Genomic DNA, 19,641 nt, shown 5'->3' with positions numbered 1-19,641 from the left:
AAATGAGCAATCATCAAAATGTAATTAATCATATCAGAGCTTTAAAAAGACAGAGGTCAACTACTGACCTCTGTCTAATGAATGCATTTAAAAATCCTGAAAAATATTTGGTGATATTATTTAGTTTTTCCTATACGAAACAAATCCCATGAAAAGGCCAAAATAACTAACAACTATTAACAAGTACTTCCTGTGTAGCCACAGCCTGATGTAGTTTATAGCAGTGTTTTCCTCTTCGTTATGTAAATAGTTACTCTTGCACCATATCCACAGCTAAAAATAGTACCCAGCAACAAAATGTCCTCCGGTTTAAGTCATGTTTGCTAGGGGTGTAACGGTTCACAAACATTTCGGTTCGGTACGTACCTCGGTTTTTTGGTCACGGTTCGGTTCGGTACGTTTTCGGTACAGCAGAATTTTTTTTCACAAAACATATATATATATATATATTTATATATTTATTATTATTATTAAACTGTGAATAATGTATTCACTCAAATAAATACAAAATATAATAAAATAAACATTAAGGTGCAGCATTTCGATGAACTGAAATAATCTGTATTTGAACTGTACTGTACTAGTACTCACAAAACATAAACTATTAGTTTTGGGTTTTTAATTATTATTAAACTGTGAATAATGTATTCACTCAAATACAAAATATAATAAAATAAACATTAAGGTGCAGCTTTTCGATGAATTGAAATAATCTGTATTTGAACTGTACTAGTTCCTAAGCAGCCAGCTTGACATTAGGACTTGCTTGTCATTGTATTTTCATGTTTTTTTAAAGAAAGATGAACTTGTCCACATTGCTGCTGAAAGGGCAGATCTGCTGGCACCAACAATGTCTCCTGCTGTGGAGAACACCCTCTCTAGGGACAGTGGCAGCAGATACAGCCAGGTAGCGCTTTGCTAACATGGCAACATAAGGATATTTGGCGTTTGTAATAGCTTTGGCTCGGTCTGAACTTTCTGCGAGTGGTGCATGGAGGCTTAAATGCTAGCGGGAGTTGGGTTTGCACTTCAGTCTTTTTTCTTTTGGTATCGGTGATATTCACGTTCGGGTGATGCCTTTTCAAGAGTGTGCAAGTTTGATGTTTTGCCAGCCGTGTAACCAATGTTAGTTGAACAATGCCGACAAACAGCTTTGGTTCGGTCCACCTGTCTTTGTCCGTCATCCTTGTACGTAACTGCGAAACCAAAATGTTCCCAAAACCGGAGACTTCAATGATGCTGGAGGATTTTCGAGCTCAACTTTATCTGCGTTCGCCATTAATTTTCGACAGTTGCTCAAATTACTGACTACATTTGAACGCATCCCTCTGACCAGCTCTCATAGTATGCCTCTCATCCAATGAAATGACTTGCTCGCTCTATGACGCGTTGAACCCAATGTGAGCAAATTACGCTGAATGCTGCGACGCAGCACCTGAGATTACTTCCAAAAAGTTGTTCACGTTCTCAATTTTTTACGTTTAACGTTATATTCGTTCGGTACACTTCGGTACACACCTGTACCGAACCGAAGGGCTCGTACCGAATAATTTCGGTACGGGTACGTGTACCGTTACACCCCTAATGTTTGCTAAAGACTACAGTGCCCCCCTGTTGAATGAGAACCACACACGGAAGGTTAGCTAGAGTGTATTCAAATAAGAAATAACACAGGGTTAGTTTTGGCCTTTTCATGGGATTTCTTGACAACAGAAAATAGAAAACTACCAGGTTTTTGTTTTACATTCCTAAGAGGTACTACTGTAGAGCAGAGATGGACAACCTCTCCGCATGAAAAAAATGATGGTGCGCGTGTGTGTGTGTGTACCTGTCAGGAGGTCAGTCACAGACCGGCGCTGGTCACGGTTCAGGGTTCAGTAGACTCAGCTGCAGATCTGAACACCACAGAGGGGAAGAAAGTGAAATAATGATCAGAAGAAGAATGCAAAGAATCCTGAGCTCTTCTTGGGTTGCCCCTGGAGACCACATTCATCCATGTAGAACCCAACTACAGCTGGTTTCTATGGAGACAACATAACACTGTAAGGCAGTGAAATGACTCCAAACAACTAATCATAGAAATGATAAAGGAGGCATTCAAGAATCATATACAGAGAAGAAATGAACTCTTTCCGGCTGTTTGTTCTGCACACATTATTTAACTTCGTACATACCGTTACAGGTAATGTCTAGATCATATAAGGGTTCTACTGCATGTTTTAAATACAAATATTAACTTAATAAAAAGTTGGAGGGTGGAGATAGTCTATGATGCCACGTTAGAGCACGTTGGTTTATTAGTCTTCTACTATATATTAGTTTGTTCACAATAAGCAGCAACTAGAGGACATTTTGTATGAATGAGCTTCTCACCTCTCGACCTGACAGCCGTGGAGCAAAGGAGGACTATCTATAGGAAAACATGCATACAGCGAATTTCCGTCGTAGTTATGATAGTATATATCTGACACATGATGCTCAGGATAGACAGACTGAGCATGTGCTTCAGTGACGTCACCGTCGTCTTTCCGAAAAAGATCTGAGCGACGACACAAAAAGGCTCGTAAAACGGGAGATGGGTGCAGCCCTGTTTCTCTAGCATGAAGCCTATACATATCTCTCCTTGTTGGACAATATGGACAAAACAAACTGGTGCACAGAAAAAAAGTGTCCAGCCTCAGCTGTCAGTCAAGTATTTCTTTGTACTTTGTATATATGCACAGCATGGTGCCTAACAGGTGTGAGAGAGATAGCCTTGTTGCCTTCCTGACAAAATAAGGCTCTAATTTGGCTCAAGTGTTCGACCTTATATCTACAGACACGCCATTTTAGTTTCTACAAAGTAACAGGGAAATCACAAGGGCTTTAACTGGGAAGTTTTACAGGAAGTGTTTTATGTATGGAGGCGTGTGACACAGTGGATAGAGCCTTGGTGTTGGGATCAGGGGAGCACAGGTTCAAACCCCACTGCAGTCAGCATGCCGTTGTGTCCCTGGGCAAGACACTTCACCCCAAATTGCTCCTGTCGAGATTGCCCACAGTATTGAGTATGTAAGTCGCTTTGGAGAAAAGCGTCCAACAAGTAACATGTAATGTAACAGTCCCTGGGGTTAGCGTTGCCTAGCATAATAGCAGAGCTTAGTTGTTTATTTAAGTAGAAAATCATCTAATTACAATAGTGTTACCATGTCTGAATAACATCCCATATGTATGCTAATACTGCTTGTAAATGATGAAAGAAGTTGCTTTATTTTCAGTTATGACAGAAACACCAGTCATTTTATGTAAGCTTGTAGGTTTGATAAGAGTCTATTTTTGTGTTAAAAACAAAGCAACTTGAAAGACGGCCTGTACAGTTGCTGCTTACCAGAGAACTAAGGATGGTGGGAAACTCCAGCATGTAGCGCGGCCATACTGGAAGTCAGTGGTTCTCTCTTTATCCAATCACGAGGGCTTCACTAAAGGAGCAGTGTCCTGAGGGAGAGACAAACATAAAACAGGATTAATGAAAGAGAGAGAGAGAGAGAGAGAGAGAGAAAGAGAGAGAGAGAGAGAGAGGCTGGACAGAGAGAGAAAGAGAACTGCAGGACACCAGAGGGACAAATAATAAAGACACATCAATTATTCACAACTTTGGTCAAACATTTATACATAAGGTGTGTGTGCGTGTCATTTTGTATAGAGCTCGTATTTCTGTCTATGGTGCAGTCTTGCCAACCCTTCACTGACTGGAACCATCATAAACTTATTGCCACAGGAGACTTGTAACACACACACACCACACACACCAACCACACACACACACACACACACACACACACACACACACACACACACCACACACACACACACACACACACACACACACACACACACACACACACACACACACACACACACACACACACACACACACACACACACACACACACACACACACACACACACACACCACACACACACACACACACACACACACAACACACACACACACACACACACACACACCCACACCACACACACACACACACACACACACACACACACACACACAATCCTTGGCTGAGGGGCTGGAAAGCACCTGGAAAGATTTTGAGGAACAATTGTAACAGCTGAAAGAAATGAGATCCCATCACATGGATCTAAGCTCAACTAGCAGGCGATACTGACCATTGCAAAGACATACTTCCAAATTACCAGTACTGAATCCATCTCAATTTAACACATAATAAAGTCCATCATTTTAAGATATAATGATTTACAATCTCACACTCAGCTGCAGGGGTAAAGCAATGACATTCAGGCATTTGAGTGCAGCATGATCAAATCCGATGGTAGTCAGACAAATCCTCACAATGCAATAGCAGTCATCGTCATCGGTCCAGATACTGAAACTGATCAGTGTGTGGTAACGAATGCACCATTTGATGATTTACCCTTCTGCCTAATTCACTGCAGATGTTAGGGCTCAACTACGAGCATGAGGACTGAAGCCAACACTACTTGCAGGCAAGGCTTCCTCTTGCTTTATCTCTTCTCCCTCTAATAGCCGTAAGTCCTGGTCTGATGTCATCATTTTTTTCTGTCTTAAATGTCGATAAACAGACGTAACTGACATAACTGACATCTGGAGGGGACAGTCAGTGCTGGTGCACACGTACAGTACAGCAGCTGTCTCTGACATTCACACAATGTTTTCCGCATGATTTGGATTTATGTAGTGCATATTTTGATAAACATACAGTAGATTTGGTCTGTCTTGTTATTCAAATGAAAAAAGATAAGAAATGAAATGCATAAGTACAAAAGAGTGTTAACAGGTGTGCAAAACAACAAAGAAAAGCAATGTTATTCCTAATCTATGGAGCTAGTTGTAATGCTTTGTGTGAGCTGTTGCTCTCCTGACTGTCTGAACAAGTCATTCATAGTTTGTCATATTTAATAAATGATAAGCCATAATGCTGCTATGTAATTAGTCTAGCTCCACACTAGCATTTTGTACAAGGCGAGCAATACAGTACAAGCCATTGTGGATCACTCTTTATACTCGCAGTACATTTTGAATGATCAGTTCAGAAACTATTAAAAAAAAACATTTTACAAGCATGTGAGTAGATGCCAAAACACAGGCCATGTACTACTGTAAGGACCAAGTCAAACTTTAACAAAAAGTAGTTTTTATTACAAGCTGTAGTTTTAACGGAACAAAATAAACCACATGCATTTGGTTATTCTTCCAAACTTGCAAAAATGTCCACTTAATCTCCAAGTTGACATAACCTTTTATTTGTACAGGTTTATGGAACTATCCAAAGTTATTAACAGTGCATACTTCTGTTCGATGCGGGCTGAAGCTCTTGACTGGTGCAGGAAAATCCATGCAACAAACTGAAGAACATTTGATCTGCCTCAATAACAGTGAGCTGAGCCCAAACTGTTTACTGACATAACAGACCAAAGACATCTGGTTGGTCTGGAAACAAACACTAGGTGTTACACAGCCTGTGGCAACAAAAAAAGTAAACCATCTGAAGAGCAACGTTATAATTCTGACCTCAAACCAGATGTGTGTACGGTAATGTCTTTTCTCTAATGGTTTGCGGAGTGGCTACAAAAGCGATATCATTTCCTCAGTCTTAAAAAATCGCTGATGTTATAAAATGTCATAACCGACAACTCACACTGGAGAAAATGAACAACAGAACTATAAAAACTGCTAAAGACAACGGCAAGAAAACAAGGATAAAGTCATACAGAAAACAGCAATAAAAATGTTGCACTCTGGGATTCAATTATAAGGCATGCTTGCTCGGTTCCTTGAATCTTGCTGCAACAAGTCTGCATACCTGGGGACATATGTGTGTGATTGTATAAAATGGTGTCTACACTTAAAACTAATGAATCACTTCCGTAGACATGTTGCTGCTGACCTGGGATAACAGGTTGGATGTGGTTTGTCTAATCGAGGTTATTAACCTAACATTAGTACAACTGTCACTGTAAGCGATAAGTTGAATGGTGTTCACGCTCATATTAAGTAAAGAGGTAATCGGAGAGCCTCAGCCCCAACCGAGGGAAATTCATCAGACTTCATTCCTTCAGAGTTCCAAGCCTTTATACAACTTTTTTCCACATATGAAGCAGAACTCACCGTAAACACACTTTGATGTGTAAAAGCCGTGGAGCAGGCCTTAAAAGTAACCACTTTAACCTCATAGTGATTGTTTCATTGCATGCCCAGAGTGCTGGAGAAGAGCCAAAACAACAAAAACGTGTTCCGAACGCTAACTACAAGCTGCTCTGAAGTTGCCAAAACATTTCCTTTTCCTACAGACGGATGCAAAATGTAAAGTTTCTACATTTGGATGGAGCTACATTTCAGCAGGAACCAAAACTGTAACTTTCAATAACCAGCTACATCTGGATACGGCCTCAAGTTGCACGGGATGACAGTGATGCCTGCTTTGTGCCATGAAGGGCTCCCTGCAGCAGACAAGGGGGTCTCTGCGTAATTACAGGGCTCCCTTTGTAGGCAGGGCAGCATTGGCACTGAGAAAAACACAAACACTCATGTAATATAGTAAATATGAGGCTTCCACATGGACTCCCTTGTAAACAGTTAAATGCACACAAAAACAGACACAGAGAGACAGGCAGACCCACTATAAAAAGGCACACACTAAAAGCAACACACACAGACAGACAAAAACACACATTGGGAGGGTTGGTAATAGGATCTAGGATGTGTCGCAGCATGACAGTGACCTTTGACCCCGGACCAACTGGCCAACCCAGCGAGTGTGTGCTGTTGCATGTGTGGTAAAGTGTTAGGTATGTTGGGGGGTCTGCTCCACCAAGAATGAAGGTAGCAGCTGCAAAACACTTCACACACACCTCTATTTCTTTTGTACGTGTGCTGTGTGTAACCATCGACTTTTACCAGACTCCGGACTGAGCGAGACAGATTGCTTTTAAATTCATATGCCAAATGGACGCCTGCCAACATTTTGATCGGCCTCTCATCCCTCCTTCCTGCCCTTCCCTCTCAACGTTTCTCGCCAGTTCCTTTGCTAATCCCACTTGACCTCTTTCCTTTTTCTTATTTTCTTGCCCATTTCCTCTTCCCTTCCCCTTCCTTTCTTAGTGTCTACTACATGAATCTTCTACCTCTTAACCCGCCCACCCTTTTTCTTTGTCTAGGAGGGAATTGCAGTCTTTTCTCATTAAAAGTGAAGAAGGTCTGTAAACTCTCATAAAACCACCCGTTTCTCTCTACAATCCTGATTTACAGCCACTCTCCCCCTCCTGTTCTTGTCTCCCCCACTGCTGCTGAGAAACCCCATCTGTTACCAAAAAAGCCTGACAAGAAAGCAAAACTGTGGCATTTAGAGAATAGGCCATCTAACACAAAATGGATGGCTCATGTCAACAAGGCAAGTCATGCAGAATAGAAAAGTAACAGGGGTTTTTTCTAACTTCTGGACCAGGACATGAAAGTGTAAGCCAGCTATAGCAGGCAATCTTCCCAGATCTCTCAGGGATTTATTTTCATTGGCTGCAGAGTGGGCCGGATCCTCATTCAGCTGCAAACTCTTTCACTACAGGAGTGAGAAGTTAGCAACACTGCTAGTGCTGACTAAAGATGCATTACCATAGCTGGATGGCTCCTAGCATTCCAACCCATACAGTCTTTTATATATTAGATACCAGAGGTGGGGACTCGAGTCACATGACTTGACTCGAGTCGCATATTTTTTGACTTGAGACTTGCTTGACTAACATTGATAAAAGACTTGACTTGACTTTGACTTGGTATTCATGACTTGAGACTTGACTTAAGCTTGAGATAGATGACTTGAAAGGACTTGAGTGTTTAAAATTAAATATTTGTGTTTGTTTTTGTAGTGAGATATTACATTAATTTTTTTAGAAAAACGTGATTATAGCGCCAATGCGCGCAAACCTGGCAACCCACTAGAAGGCAGGAGTCTCAGGCCATTTCTCAATCTCGAGGATGCTGGCTTGGTAGTCGCGTACTTCCAAGTCACTTCCTTCAGAAAAGAAGCAAGTATACTTCCAAGCCACGGCTTCGGAAAACGAAGAAGAATGGAACAGGCTAACAAGTGTGCCACTCTCTCTAACGGTTTCAACATAAACTGTACCGAAAATAAATACCTCTATGTCTATCTAATTATGAACTTGCTTTACTTTCACGGACCACATTTTTGGTGATAACAAATGTAACATATTTACCAGCACATGTTCTACGCCACTACACTTACATTTACATTTGTGCTGCGTCGGTTCAGCCATTCTCCGCAAGGGTTTTTGAAATTGGTCCGTGCGCAAAGCATTGTGGGGATTTTAAGGACGCAAAGTCTACCCATGTGCAGCCTCGAAATTTCCCCCAAACCAAGGACGCGGCCTCGGTGGAATTCCAAGTATGCTGGAGATTGGAACAGTACTTCGGCGGCACTCGATGACGTAGCATCCTAGAAATATTGGCTTGGAAGCCAGTATCCTCGAGATTGAGAAACGGCCTCAGTTAACATGGCAGCGGCTATCGTTACTCCAAAAATAGTCAAGTTTGGATTCAAGGATTATGTTGTCGGTGACGGTAATAAAAAGAGAACAGCGGTATGCAGGGTCTGCAGCATACAGATCAGTGACACGACCACCACAACATCCAACTTCATTCGTCACTACAAAAACAAAACACAGAGAAAGGTACTGTGCATGTGTTGTGTTAGCTAGAAAGCTAACGTTAAGTTTAAGCTACGTTAGACTTGGTTTCAAATCAACAAAGCATTGCAAAGAGAAGACAAAACGGTAAATTAACACTAGAACCGCCAAGGGATTCATTTTGACTAACCCTGATTATTATCAGAAGTTACTGTAAACTTTTGAATAATGTAGTTCATCTACTTTTAGTAGTTTGTTTAAATGTTTTAATTATGTTGTTTTTGTTTGTAGAAGTGCATCATTCCTTGATTTATTGTAAAATGAATCTGAACTTTTTGATCTGTTATGATGATAAACTGAAGCAATTTCTAAATTAAACCGATTAAGTGAGTTTTAAATCGTCCTACTTAGTTTATAAGGAAATTATGAAGAGGAACAAATTAAATGATTTGAAAATGATATCTATGTAGGTGCTGATGCTGTTGGCGGTTCTAGTGTTAACAGAAATTTCAATTAAATATGTGTAATGGCAAATGCCATATATGATTTTCTTTCCTGGAATTCTGCCTTTTTAAAAACAGACTTTTTGATTGAGTCCTAGCTATATTGTCTGCAGTTCTGGGGTTAATATGAATCTAATATAATTGTCATCGGTCTAAATTAGATTTCAAATAATAATAATAATAATAATCATTATATTTATTATAGCGCTTTGTCAAAGACTCTCAAAGCGCTTTACAAATACACATACAGATCATACATGTAATGGTCATCTACTGTAAATGATTAACTGTGTATGTAATGCAGATCATAGTGTGGGTTGAATCCATTTTCATAACCACTGTCTTTGAACTGATGCAGAAATGCGGAAACTGGGCTTATTCATCAGAATTTCGTATGACTTGCTTGACCAGAGCAATGACTTGACTTGACTTGCTTGACTCTCACCACACTGACTTGGGACTTGCTTGATACTTGTAGGTCAAGACTTGAGACTTGCTCATGACTTGCACATGTAGGACTTACTCCCACCTCTGTTAGATACTAATGCATCCTTTATACTATTCCTCTTGACTCCTGACCATAGACTGTATATATAAATGGACGTAGTGTCCGTGACGTCACCCATAGGATTCTGCAGAGTTGCCGAGAAGCCCTTAGTAGGCGGAGTCGGCCACAAACGGCTCGACTGTGACGTCAGAGTCTAATCCCGCCTGCTCCAAATAAGGGCAAAGAGGCGGGACCTGCTGCCTCCGAACTGGAAGTAAACAGAGCTAGCTCAGGCTAAGAAGCTAAGCTAACATGAAATACATGCATACCAAGTTACTAGGGATGCTCCGATCGCCAATTTCGGGGCCGATCGCCGATCACCGGAATCAGTATCGGCCGATACCGATCGCCGATCCGATCGAGTGGGCGGGGCCTAAATGGAAGATTTAAACATCACTTAAATCTTCCATTTAAAGTGATGTTTAAAACTCAGTTAATGGGGCTCATTCACTGGAGCTTCCACAAACAACAATCAACTTAATTATTACATTCAAATGATGTACATTATTCAAGTTTACATTCACTTTGGATAATAAGCGGAAGCGCTCTCTTTTCCTCTCTCTCTCCCCCTCTCCCTCTCTCCTGACAGCCTGTCAGTATCTCATGCAGCTCACTGATCTAGTAATGAGTGACCCGACAGTGAAGAATACATATATTTATAATAACTAGTTTAGCTTGTTCCAGAGGTAGATAAAATAGCTAAGTGTGTTAGGTCTAACTCTTGTGTGTTTCGTCCCGCTTACCGGTGCGGCGGGCGGAGCTGCAGGATTTTTGCTTCACACACACGTTGCATACCGCTATTTTACTGTCTTTTTCGGACACCTTAAAATAATGCCAGACCGGTGAAGCCATTTTGGCGAGCTTGTTTTGCCGCACACAGAGAAAAGTGTCATGTATTTTACGTCATGTTTAGAGAGCACCGATCGATCGGTAGAGAGTGAGTATCGGCCGATATCGATCGGTGACCGATCGATCGGAGCATCCCTACAAGTTACTGCTAACAGTGTAGTTCCCCTATATAAACGTTACATTCATAATCAAATGAGCCAATCTGCAAGAGAATTAGCTATATTTTGTTATTCTTAATGCTTGTCATTCACACGTTGAGAAAAGACGGACTCCACCGCCCGGGCCTAAGGGAGCCGCAGTGGGCTAGCTCCGGGACGCCGGCTGGAGCTAGCCCACTGCGGCTCCGTTAGCTCCGGCGGCCACCACTGGCATAATTGGGTCCCCTATTAACATTTGCTCCCGTTTAGCATTATGGGCGTCATAGCCATAGACTATAAAAGTCTTACCCAAGGCTGAATCATAAACTAAAATGTATATGTATGTATAAAGGGTTACGTCCTTAGCTGGCTAATAAGTAGCAAGCTAAGCTACCAAGCACACAAACACCTGCGAACGGGGTTAACATGTATAATATTATAATTTTAGACTTCTTGGAAGTTCTGTTAGTACATTCAAGCGCACAGCACAACATTTTAATTGTCTGGTATTTGTAACAATATTCCCTAACAGGCACAATCACCACGAACACGGCTAAAGGGTCAAGTACAGTAACTACAACTAACTAACGTTGTAGCCTCTAAGGTTGTAGCCTAGCAGAGTGGACAAGTTGCTGTTAGCTGACAGTGAGGCATGTACATGTCCATCAAAGTGACCACGCCCTAATTTATGCAAAAGTTTTAAGGCTTAATATTAATTAAACAGATGAGTTGAGAAAAAATTCACCCCCACACAGTAGTCATGAAGGGGGAATCTAACTATACAGAGAATATGTTTTTTTTAACCACGATGTAAACATGTTTATTTCTGCTGTAAAGTTGGGCATTTTAACATGGGGGTCTATGGAAATTGCTCCCTTCTGCAGACTGCTCCTACTGGCCACTAGATGAACTGCAGTTTGAGACACTTCCGTATTAGCGTCCGGGCTCTTCCCCAGAGTTTGCCGCTTGGCTCCTGACCAAACTCAAAGCAGATCATAGTAAGCTCATTGTATTCATCAAAGCTGTTTTTTAAACCCCTTTGATTGCAGGCTATATAAAGCTTTAAAAGGCTTAAGAGCAGCTTGCCTTGCAGACTCCCTGTGGTTTAATGTACCTTTATGGTTAGTAAGAGGATCAGAGGCAAAGTCATAGGAAAACTGGTGATACGGCATGTTCAAATATCACTCGAATAAAGTCCTACAAATATTTAAGGAAAAATATTATAGAAGACGTTTTTTTTTTTTTTAACAAATTCAGGTTCTGTGTTGCTGTATTGTCTACTTTTAAGTCATAATAAAAAACAGATGCAATGTTGTATTTTATTAAAGGTCCCATGTCATGCTTTTCTGGTTATTACCTGTCCCCTTGTGTGTTATGAAGGTTTTTCTGCATGTAAACGGTCTGCAGAGTCACAAACCCTCAAAGTACACCCTGTAGCGAGTACAACTCTAACACAGAAAATACCTGTCTATCTATGAACGCCCAGAATGCCTCGTTGGAGATTTCTCTTTTTCTTCCTGGGTACAGTGAAGTGCCCATACCCAAATGGACCCATTGATCCAAATGGACCAATCCGTGGAGCCGTTACGTTACTTCCTCACACACATACACTCAATCTTTTCTCAGCTGCAGCTCCGCCGATTTCTCCTCCCTGAGACGGCGGGACGCGGCGAGGCGGTGTGTGAGCACACACAAAAACTCCCAGCCAGGCTGCGGGTGTGTGTGTTTGGGCTAGGGCTGCACGATTTGGGGAAATAATCTAATTGCGATTTTTCGGACAGATATTGCGATATCTGTTTTTATGCGACCCAACGGAAGTTAATTGTAAAATGCGGCCATATCTCCGGCTACGAAGGTCGTATCAACATGCTCCCGTCTCTAGCACACCCGCAGCACGAGCTACAAGTGAAATAACTCAACTTACATGAAACTTCCGTTGGGTTGCTTTAAAGTCAAGCTTCAGTTTAAGATTCACCCTGTAATAGATGGAAAATATGTGATGGAGCATTACTAATCTGACTCAGATGGTTTGTTTCACCAAACCATCTAGGAAGCCATTTGGAAAGTATTTCAAAAATACTTGGCCAGGTGATTGGATCAATCTGTCTATCATCTACTATCATGGGCCACTTCTGATTGGTTAACAATGACTGGTACATGTGGAGCACAGCACTTCTGATTGGTGTGGATGACTGACACACAAGAAGAACAAAAAAAATGTTAAAAAAATCGCAGGCTTTGCAATTTGATAATTGCAGATTTAAATCAAGTTATCAAATTCTCTAATTTGCTAAATGTTCAGAACAGTTCTAGCTGTTGTATTATTTGCCTTTCACCATTCTCTGTGTGTGTGTGTCCACAAGAACAAGGAGGAAGCAGAGAAGACACAATCGCCATCAAAAGAATCTAGTTCCAGAATAACAGCGGAAGGGTAGAACAGCAAGGAGGCAGAGTGTGTGTGTCCTTTTATTGTCAATAACGGGAAATAACAGAGACAAAGTACACACACACACACACACACACACACACACACACACACACACACACACACACACACACACACACACACACACACACACACACACACACACACACACACACACACACCACACACACACACACACACACACACACACACACCAGAGAGCCCTGTAGTTTGAGCTCCCATGGCCATACATCGTCCTTGCAGCGGTCTATAGTGAATGTGAAGGAGGGACAGAAATAGCTGCACTATAATTCCACTTGTAAGAGTTTACACTACAGACCCCCAGAGACAGTCTCCCTGGTGGGTATCAGTGTATGAATGTCTCAATGTACTGTATACATAAAGCTAAAGCTAAAGGGTATCATTTTCTGCTGCCATGGTTTCCATGGGCGGGACAATGAGAGACAAAATGACCACAAAGAAAGGAAAGCAGTGAAGAATGTTTAGGGTGTGCCAAAGAATCTCAGGCATGTCTCTTATTTGGGTGGGTGGGTGTTTTCAGGGCGAGTAAGGGCCAAAAACTGAAATTGCTCGAGAAAAGACAAAACACACAGATCACCCCCCCCACCCCCTCAGGAATAAAGGTGAGTGATGACCATGTGAGCGCATGTTTGCACAAGTTGCATTCAATGACCCAGCGCAAACTAAGGGCGCAACAATGACATACAAACAAGCTGAGTGTGAGTAGTCAAAACATATTTACAGTATATTTAAATAAGAATGTGTCAACTGCCACCCATACAATGTTACTTATTCACCTTAAAGTGGACGTATCATGCTATTTTTAGGCAATAGCATAGGTCTCAGATACATACAAATATATAAAAAACATGTCTATGAAGTGTTTTGCTCAAAATACCAAACAGTAGGCTCTGTGTGTGTCCCCTCAGGATTTTTTTCTGATGACAAAGCCGACAAATCAAAAACACTACTGTGGGTGACACACATTCACAGACTTTGAAATCCTGTGACGTGTAAAAGAAACATTTCAGAACCAGAAGCCAAGAGACGATTTCCTGGGAAAACTTGGGAGCGGGCGTGCGGTAACCCCTCCCCGATCCCGGTCTCCCCCCCCGCTTCACCCAGCCCCTCTTTCCTGTGGGTGAGGGGAGGTCGAGGGAGGGGAGAAAGAGTACACCACGAACACCCTGACACCAAGCAAAACACCCTGAGCAGGGAAGTCCCACTCCAGTCCTGACAGCCTGCTGCCGGCTCGGAGGGACAGACTGTGCGACTTCGTAATGAGACCGCAGCGCTTTCCTGGACGCGGTGTCGAAGGCAACAAGCCGTGCCAGGAGTAGAGTCAGAGAACAACAAGTACAGCCACGTCTGTATTTTCATTCGTCATGTGCTTGTGGCGCCTGCTTTTTCAATATAAAAAACTTTATTTGAACTTAATATGTTCTTCTTCAGCACATCTCATCTAGGCTAATGTTTTTCAAGCAAGAGTCACCATTTAGCCTCTTTGATCATCACAGATGTGAAGATATTGAATTTCTATACTGTCAGAGGAATAAGAAAAAGTGTGCGTCCTGGTTAGAGATCAGTAATTAAACACTAGCATGCCGCGGAGCATTTCCCACTGCTGACAGCCCTGTTAGCTGAGTCTCTCAACCAGGACAGTAGGGGTTAAAGCAGTGAACAGAAACATGCCATGGCGTCCATCAGACTACTCACATTATACTGAATTACAGGGGAACAGTCCAAACTATATCTTATAGAAAATTAATTATTTTGCTTACATTAAACCAAAAAGGCTAAACTTACTGACTTAAAGTTCTGGTGAGCCATGTTTGACGATGTAAAGGTTTCGACTCACATCATTATAGCTTAAAAGATTGACAAGAGGAGTCGCTTCACAACACTACAAATCCCACAAGAGACAATTTAGAGCTTTAAAGTGGTTAGCTTTTCGAAAAGATGGCATGCTCCAAAGTTGAACTGGTGGGTTCTGATTGCTTCTCAATATCCACCAGCTGCCGGCCGTTTAAACTTGATTATTAACGAGCAAGCTGCTAGCTAGTCGTGTGAAGATGAGGTGATGACCTTGATTGTAATCTAGACTTGTCGATTGTCTGTATGTTCTACTTTCACAAAGAAACAGACCACTCTACATCATTTCAAGCAGTCAAATCCTACAGTGATGCGTGTAAATAAATGCGACACACACATGCCTGCAGGGAGCACGTTAACCAGCCAATAGTTGCATTATGCACCAACGCTGTGAAGCACTGCTAATTGGCTACAGCCGAGTAAGGAGACATTTGTCATTACATTATTTTCCAGACTAAACTTAAACCGCAAGGGGTGGTTAATAATATAAGTTGTAATTAAAATAGTGGTTCTTAAGATTGGAAAACTGTTATTTTTTGCTAAATTGCCATTTTTCTACACCCCAACACATGCACATCCTCTTTTAATGAACTAGTACATGTGTTTTTAAGAAACCAAGCTCTTATAGTTTCTTTCATCAGCAAAGATTGTTATCTTAAATGTATTAATGTTCTTTTCAGATTTCCTGCACAATGTTTTGCTTGATATGCTCCATTTTGCCTTTTTTATTAGAAATAAAGGCTAGCCATATTTATTATAAAACCCTTCTCCCTTTCTTAGCGAGACCACAGACAGAAAAGCATTGCACAAAAGGCCTGATGGATTCAAGGCTAGGGGCAGAAACCGTGAATAGACTGCGGATCCTATATATATCCGAGAAGTGACAGGACATCCGAGAGCACAGGGAAGTCTAGACTCAAACTACACAGCTCTACCTCAGATTGTGTCTCAGTATCTAGTGTCTTAGGCCTTGTTATCTCACTGTTTCTAGAAAGTCTGTGGCAAGTTGTTCCATGGAATGACCCAGATTGCATTGATATCACAGCCTTGTCTAATCTAATCGGCTGGACGTTTTGACGTATTAGCCAAATGTCAAAGAAAGGAAAACAGTTAGAAGATACTAAATGAAAATGAGAGGGGAGGGGGAAAGGGTACCCGCGAAAGAAGAGATGAGGAAAGAAAACAGATCAGAGAGAGAGTGACTCATCAGAAAAGGAATGTCGCTCCTCTGCCAAAGGAACCACAGACACCACTGCAACGATCGCTCCCTCTCCAATACTTTAAATCATCCCCACCCTCGCTCTCGTCGTCTCTTCCTCTCACACAATGGCCGCCTCTTTGTCCCTCTGTCTCCCTCCCTTCCAACCAATTGAAGTTGTTGTTTCCCAACATTAGCACAGCTTTCATCTCCGACAGGGCATTTGTGTTTCGAAGGGGGGTGATAGATCTAGCTGAACACGGCCAATGGACCAGCACTGCAGCCAATGCTTACATCACTGCATCACAACCACAGATGTTAACTTATTATTACTCCCACCACAGGATATGATGCAAATGCAAGGAAGTGGTCAGGAACCCAGATCACCACAGTGACTTCAATCATGACTTAACATTCCTGTTACCTGTCATGCTGTGAACTCATCACACAGGAATGGCTTTAATACAATTCACAGGCTCTGGAACACGAAGGTCAATTGTCGGAAATAAAGACCATTTCAGTTAATGCCATTTATTTTGAGTGTTTCTATTATTTAGACTTTACTCTTACTGCTTTGAGAAGATGCGTCAGAATCTGAGTGGTTTGCCACTGGGAAACCATGGTCAGGTTTACCATGCCAGGAGAGGTTCTCTCTCCAACTTGTTTTCATTTTCAATGAAGCCAATCTGCAGAATACTCTGATACATGTATCGTTAAATGAACAGCAATCAAAATACAGCAATGATAATGTAAAGCCCAGAGTTACACCTACAGACCACTTATCTAACCAACAGTTACAACTCAAAGATATTCAGTACAATGTCAAATAGAAAAAAGCTTTCTGGAAACGATCAATTGATAACTAAAATAGTTGCGGTCTGTCAATCAGCTCTAAACACGTGACCAGAAATCAGGTTACCTCACTCTAGCACAAGCCGATCACCTATACACTGCCTATTATAATGATGGTGCCACCTTCTTTCCCATATTTAGTGTGGATTAATTGCACCACATTCACCTAAAATACAACAATATGCATATTTATTCTATACTGAATTGATCAACTCCAGATTAAATGCTTTCAGTTTGACACAACTGCGAAAAAAACATTTGCAAGAATGGATATAGTCTGAGCCTTTCTAACACATCTAGCAACCAGACTTTATGTATAACAACATGAAATATGCATGTGCTGCTGTTCAAATGTAAAACTGCCATAAAGTGGCAGAAAGGCTGACTAGGCAGAAGGCTCTGGAGTTTTAATGTATGCCATAAAGCAAGCCACAATCTGCATTAGTGCCAGGGTATTGATAATGCATTGCAGGGGGTTTATTGCAGTGTATCGTATCAATGAGTTGTCCCCCCTAAGCAGGACTAAAGCGCAAAGCACTAATTGTTCATTCTTGAATGTAGCATTGTGTCTGAAATGTATACATTCTGATCGGTCACAAATAACACTGTTATCTGATGATAACGTTTGCTGACTGATGCACATCACCAATGAAAATGTTTGAGCACAGTGAACAACAGGAACATGTTTGTTGTCAAATCTCAGCAAAACCAAATGTTATTAAATTCAATACATTTTTAACTAACTAATTAAGTATTATGGTATTTTTTCAAGCTAAAAATAGGTAAATATAAACAGAAAGTCTCAAGGTAATTGTGAGATTTGCAACACAAAAAGGATTTATGCAAACCCAAGCCAATAACTTTTGGTACTGATGATTGCCCTTCATCAGCGGGATATGCAAAACCATTCAACTCATCACTAATCGTTGACAGCATTACAGATATCGTATGTAGTGCTGCACATTTTAATGTCTTATTTGGTCTTTACAATGTCGATCAGTGATTCCCAAAAGCCAAGTATACTCAAACCAATTAATCAAATATCAAAATAGTTGGTTATTCATTTAATAATAGACAACTAATGGATTCATTGAGTAATCTTTGCAGCTCTGAATGCATGTGACATGTTTTCCAATTGCAGCAAATATTTAACTCGGCATATCCTGCCATTGTAGCCATTAGCTTCTAGCTCCGTTATATCCTCCTTATGCATAACAGTCTCCAGCTAACATCTGTCTATCTACTTAAGTGCTGCAGTTGAATGCAGCAAAGATTGAAGATATGAGAAGACTACCAAAGCCCCGAGTAAATCCTAGCTTTAGAACGAGTGCAGCAAAAAGATCCTGGAGCTCGCTGTAGTTGGCCAATTTACAGAGGCACCTGGGGCCTGAACGGCGTCTCTCATCACGTTCATGGAGTGTGGTGATGTGTTTGAAAGTCAGTGAGAGTAAGAGAAGACAGGCGGAGAGGAAGAGGGGCTGAAAAACCCTTATGCAGCTGATCCGGGAATGATGGGGGTGTAAGTGTGAAAGTGCAGTGATGTGGAAAAGACAACATCAGAAACAGAAACATATAAACAAAAGAGTGGGAAAGTGTGTTTTTGCTAGCGTGTGTAGTTCCTCCTGAGAGTGAAAAACGTGTCTGTCCTCGCATGCTTCCACAGGTCATTTGTATGCAGAATAACATGCATACTGACGATCCAATCACCAGGCAGACTTGACAGCGAGAAGACAGTTGAAAAGTGAGGGCGGCCAAGAGTTGACACCTAATACGGCACAAGTGTGCGTGTAAAGAAAGATAACAATGCAAAGCTGAGCAGAAGAAGGTGATTACATTCGAGCATGTGGGTGAAAACTGTCCAAAAAAAGAAGGAGTGACACAGACAGATAGACAGGGTGACAGATGGAAAGAGAGAAAGGGGGCCCTATTATTCAGTTTCACACCCCACAGGATGAACAGGGCCTCTGTGCTCCTTCTCTGTTCAAACACACCTCACGGCTGTCTGCTCCCTGCAACAACAATGCACAGATACACACACACACACACACACACAATGCAGCCTGCCTGACAGTGAGCACACTAACTCTATTGAGAGGCATCGATATGGGGCAGAAAGAGAAAGTGAGGAGAGTGAGTGAGATAGAGAACAAGATTGGCAAAACACGTATACCACATCACACACACACACTGCAATCTGGTGTGCTTGTCAACTTGACAGCCTGGGATGAATCCTCTCTCTGCTGTCCTTAATTCAACGTTCATCTGTCCAATCTGGTCACACAAATATGCACATGCCTACACACACGCACACTATTTTGGTCAAGAGCGTCCCATTGGTATTGTTTCTCAGGGGAAGCAGGGTAGTGATAACGGATCTCCATACTCTTTATCTGATTGCTCACACACACCTGCGCAGAAACACACCTGCGGTCACACAAGCATGTACGCACATGCACACTTTCCCCGTCTCTTCTCATCAGCTTTGGTGTGTGACCTCGACCACACACAGACTAACAGGTTGGTGCTGCAAGGCAAGGAAGTCCACACACACACAC

General features: G+C 41.7%; 1 protein-coding gene across 13 annotated transcripts in view; it reads right to left on the bottom strand.

Annotated features, from left to right (window-relative positions):
* apbb2b (amyloid beta (A4) precursor protein-binding, family B, member 2b) overlaps positions 1-19,641 on the bottom strand; it is a 54,577-nt gene that overhangs the window by 29,444 nt on the left and 5,492 nt on the right. For all 13 annotated transcript variants that reach the window (XM_034211586.1, XM_034211588.1, XM_034211591.1 and 10 more), the window contains exons 2-3: positions 3,368-3,474; positions 1,829-1,895 (exon numbers count right to left, since the gene is read on the bottom strand). The gene's annotated coding sequence lies outside the window, so the exon portion shown is untranslated. The remainder of the gene's footprint in view (positions 1-1,828; positions 1,896-3,367; positions 3,475-19,641) is intronic.

The sequence above is a fragment of the Gymnodraco acuticeps genome, unplaced genomic scaffold (assembly GCF_902827175.1).
Source record: "Gymnodraco acuticeps unplaced genomic scaffold, fGymAcu1.1, whole genome shotgun sequence".
NCBI lineage: Eukaryota > Metazoa > Chordata > Actinopteri > Perciformes > Bathydraconidae > Gymnodraco > Gymnodraco acuticeps.
This window is presented reverse-complemented; position numbering and strand designations above follow the sequence as displayed.